Genomic DNA, 5,278 nt, shown 5'->3' with positions numbered 1-5,278 from the left:
TTCTAGCATATTCTGAGAGTTGTGTGTCCATGAACAAAACTGATTTTAGAATATTTTTATTACTCCAGAAAGTAACTATGTATACCCTAGCCATTACCCTGTAAAATCCTCCTATCCACTTCACTAACCTACTTACTGTCTTTATAAATTTGTTTATTCTAGACATTTCATATAAAGAAATTATCAAAATATGTAGTGTCTTTGTAACTTAATCCTTTTAACTAGCATGTTTTCAGTTAATTTGTGTTGTAGCAGGCATCAGTACTTCATTCCTTTTTATTGCCAAATAGTATTCTGTTTTATGGATATAACATTTTATTTATTCGCTCATCAGTTGATGGGCATTTGGGTTGTTCCCATTTGTTTATTATTATAAATAAATTTTTTTGTGGACATCGCTTTCACCTGTACCTGTGAGTGAAATTGCTGCATCAATGTTTAACATTTTGAGAAATTGCCAGACTGTTTTTCAAAGGAACTGCACCATTTTGCATTCTCACCAACAATGTATGATGGTTTCATATCCTTACCAACACTTGCTATTTGTCCTTTGTTTTGATTATAACCATCCTAGTGTGTGTAAAGTAGTATCTCATCATGGTTTTGATTTTAATTTTCTTAGTGGTTAATAAAGTTGAGAATCTTTTCATGTACTTATTGGTCAGTTGCATATCTGTTTTTGTCCATGGTGCAAAAGTATTTAAATCAACATATCAGTGTGGAAAAACACATGTCTCGTAGCTCATTGATATGGAAAGTCAGTACAGATCCTTATTTTTATTTTTAAAACCTCAAAGGATTGGGTATTAAGCTACTACAGTACATTTTTTTCTAGATACATGACATATATGTTTTCTTGTAATATTCTACCAAACATTGTACTAAACCAAAGCAGACGGATAACCAGTAAAGCTATTTACTAGCTTCTGCTCATATTGAGCTCAATCAGGGGAACACTATCCTGGTAGAAGAGATTTTGACAGGAAGAAGAAGGAATTACAGAGTCTGTACCTGCTCCAAAAGTGAGACTAACAAACTGGTTTAAACAGAAAGAATTTTCTGCAAATATGCACAGACACGCTTAATATGCTATAAGAACAGGATACCTTTTAGTCTGTCTGCAACACACAGCATACATTCATCAATGCCCAGTAAAATGGGAACAAAGGACAATGTAGGAAGCATTTTGGCCTTCATAGCACTAAAGACTAAAAATCACACAGCATATAATAATTTGGTCTTTAAATAATGAAAATTTCAAGATGATAACCACTAAGAAAGCTTGAATATTCATCAGTATATATATATTTAAATAATGCTTAAGAGACACTTCTAGAAACAGTGGTGCTGCATCAAGACAAGAAGACATAGTGACACAATGACTGCAATGTTAAGACTAATAGTTGATTTTCACCTGTAGTTTTTAGGTAAAGGTCATCTCTTTCATCAGTTGATTCCTAAAGCCAAGACAAGCTGCCATCGTAGAAGATTCAGAAATACCAAGACAGGCAGCTGGCTTGAGTAACATGCTAGATAAATATTTAAAAAACCCATTGAGACTGAAGGACTGAAACTCTGAACCACGTAAAAAAGAGCTGTGAGTGTGCAGAAAGATTCATGCAACGTTGCTGGGACAAAGAGGGCTCTTGTTGGTGAGTTATTCCATGCTGTGAACACGCTAACATGTATCCTGGGCCAGGGGCCCTCCGGGTGAAATGCTTGACATGGGCTTGCTTCGGAGGAGTCTGACTCAGAAACATCTGAGACAGGTGTTTACTTGGGGAGGAGAGGAGTATCAAGGTTACTAAACACTTCAGGGAAACTATTAAGTTAATGAATACAAGAAGGTGTTTCAGGAGAAATATGTCTAGGAGAGTCAGGTCGTTTTGGTTTTGGCCCATAAATACCTAACATGAAGGAATAGTTGCAGAACATAGTAAGTCTTTCAAAATATATTTGTTTGTCGTTATTAGCTGAGCCTATTGGCCTTTTGGGCTAGTGACCTCAGAATGATCTCATTAATTGGCTAGTGGTATGAGCGAGAGTTTCAGATCGCTCTGGGAAGCTAGCATAGACGATGATTTGCACAATGAAGTCACCACTAAACCACTGCTTAAGTCCAATCCCAACCTTGTTTCTAAAAGTCTCTCTTAAGCATTATTAAAAATATATATTTTTAAATAATATATATTTTAATATATATATTTTAAATATATTTTTAAAACATATTTTAAAATAATGCTTGAGAGACTTCGAATAATGAGTCTCTTTTCTTTATTTGAAATTTTCATTATTCAAAGATTCATCTCTCTCTCTGTATATATAGCTTCTTGTATATATATATGTATAGCTTCTTCTATATATATACATATATATATGTATATATATATATGTATGTATATATATATGTATATATATATATATATATATATAGAGAGAGAGAGAGAGAGAGAGAGGGAGAGATGAATCTATCTATCTGTCATCTATCTATCTATATGTAGAGAGAGAGAGATTAATACTTATTTTTCTTCTCTGTAGCCTAGAAATTGTTCTTTAAATGCTGTCAAACCTGTAATGTAAACAGCATGTCAAATATGTCACCAAACACTTCATCTTTATGGTGCTGTAATGTCGTAAAGGCTGCCATGTTAAATCCAGGTATCTGCTTCAGCAGCTGGTCTTTAATACACTTTTCTCCCAAAGAAACATATTCATTAAAAATAGGCATGTAGGTAAGTTTATCCTCTAAGATGTCTTCAAACTCCTGGAAGTATATGTCCAAGAAATTTCTCTGTAATAACTGCAACTTATTATCCACTATAATGTCGTATAAATATCTAGCCACAGCATAAAATTCTTCAGCAGAGGTGGAGGAGAAAGTAAGACAATAAGAATTTCTCTTCCTCTAAAGTGTTCATACTCCCTTCTGGAGCAGCCCCCTTAGTTTCCTACCTGACCCACAACCCAACAGACAGCTCTGTGTGTTGCTGTGGCTGCCTCTGTACAACCCTGCTTTCGATGAATGCCTATCAAATTCTTTGCCATTTTAAAATTGGGTTATTTATCTTTTTATTATACAGTTGTAAGAATTCTTTATATATTCTTGGTGTAAGTCCCCCATTAGATATATTATTTACACAAAATGTCTACTATGTTGAATTCTTTTTCCTTCTTGTGTCATTTGAAGCAAAACAAAACAAAACAAAACAAAAAACAAAAACACCTTTTCAGCTGGACATAGTGGCTCACACCTGTAATTCCAACCCTTTGGGAAGCCACGGTTGGTGGATCACCTGAGGTCAGGAGTTTGAGACCAAAGTAAACAACATGGTGAAACCCTGTCTCTACTAAAAATACAAAATTATCTAGGCTTGGTGGTTGGTGGTGGGTTCTGCAGTCCCAGCTACTCAGGAGGCTGAGGCAGGAGAATTGTTTGAAGCCAGGAGGTGGAGATTGCAGTGAGCCAAGATAGCACCATTGCACTCCAACCTGGGCAACAAGAGCAAAACTCTGTCTCAAAAAAAAAGAAAGTTCAATTGTGATGATGCCTGGTCATTTGTTTTTGTTGACAATAATGTGTTTTGTGTCATGTATTAAAAAAATATTTGCATAATTCAGGAACATGAAGATTAGCCTACATTTCCTTTAAAGGTTTTATGGTTACTTTTATTGCTTCTAAGATTTTATAGTTTTGTTATAACTCTTAACACTTAGGATTTTGATTACATTTTGAGCTAATTTTTGTATATGATGTCAATTGAATGGTTGAGATTCTAATTCCTGTCAGTCTGCGCTGACTGTGGGACTGTGGTCTGTGTAGCAACATAAGCCTCACCTGGGACTCTTATGGGATCAAAATGCAAATACTTAGGTCTCCATCCCAACACTCTCAGTCATGACCTTTGAGGGCATAGCACAGAATCTGTATTTTTACAAGTTCACAGGTGGTTCTTATATACTCTAAAATTTGGAAGGTGTTACCTTTGAGAGTTGCCAACAACTTTACCATTCATTCCTATTAACCTCCTCTCCAGCTCTACCATAGGAAAGTATCACTTTAATGGTAATTGGCAGAACATCTTTTATTTTAAAATGGTAGATAGCAACCCTCTATGTTCAGCAAAGGGTGACTCAACATCCCAGACTGTTTCAAACCAAAAGAGCTAAAGGATCATCTTGTCCAACTACTGCTTTTAATATAGGAGAGTTCATGATGAAATCCGGAGTCTATATTTTCATATGGTTTAAACACTGGCTTAAATTTATGTTCAGGTAAAATTTTCTGTAGATGAACAAAAGCCCATAGACTCTAACTTTGTGGGCTCTGACTTACGCAACACATGCATGCACACACACATTTGTTTTTAAAAATTTCCTTTCTAACATATTAGGACATGAACAAATAAAAAGTTCCATTTGTTGATGAAATGTTTGTTCTGAGGAAAAACAGTTATTTTACAAATTGTCTGCAGCTTGAAAACTGAGAAGACATAGTAATACAATATACATAGTTCTAAGCTCATCACAGTTTACTACTGTATTCTATAATGCGATTAGCTATTTTGTTCAGCCTTTTCTGATATATTTTGATGTAGCAAGCATCTCAGCAGTAAAGAAAATATAAGAAAGACAATTTCAGAGTATTCAGTTTTGATCACATGCTTTTAAAGGAGGAAAACAGTCAACATATTAAAGAAAACTCAACTTATGCATGAATTCTAGGATACATGGGATTATTTGAATAAGAGATTAAAAGCACCCTATTCCCTGAAGACATGTATCATTTGGTAACTCTTAAAATAACTACAGCTAGTGCTCGACTTACGACCACGATTGGTTCCGACAGACTGGTCGTAACACGATTTGGTCGTAAGTTGAGTAGGCTATATGCACGCGGAGATGGTAGTGCTGCCGGAAGCTGGTCCATACTGTCGTACGCCCAGCTGGGCAACGTTTGCACTGCCGGACGCAGAGCAATCGTGGCTAGTGATTGTGGTCGTAAAGTCAAATGGTCATAAGTTGCATAGGTCGTTAAGTTGATCAATACCTGTATTTGAAACTAGATAGTATCGAATACTGTCCTTTTTATCTATGTCTATTAGACACAAACACCCATACACATTCACACACATGTATAAAAAAATAAACCATTCAAAGCACTCCAGTCTCCTATATATCTAGAATATATTTTATCCTGGCTCATCGTATAATTCTATGAAAGGACTGAGTCACCAGATCATTGCTTATAAGTATGTTTGGTCTGAGTTGGAGCTTTTGA

General features: G+C 35.4%; 1 pseudogene; it reads right to left on the bottom strand.

The window, feature by feature from the left end:
* Window positions 1-2,018: 2,018 nt before the first annotated feature.
* On the bottom strand, window positions 2,019-4,927 carry LOC119472119 (annotated as a pseudogene).
* Window positions 4,928-5,278: the final 351 nt, after the last annotated feature.

The sequence above is a fragment of the Cebus imitator genome, unplaced genomic scaffold (genome assembly GCF_001604975.1).
Source record: "Cebus imitator isolate Cc_AM_T3 unplaced genomic scaffold, Cebus_imitator-1.0 Scaffold86, whole genome shotgun sequence".
In the NCBI taxonomy this organism is placed as follows: domain Eukaryota; kingdom Metazoa; phylum Chordata; class Mammalia; order Primates; family Cebidae; genus Cebus; species Cebus imitator.
Note: the sequence above shows the minus strand (reverse complement) of the source record. Positions and strands in the feature narration are given on the sequence as shown.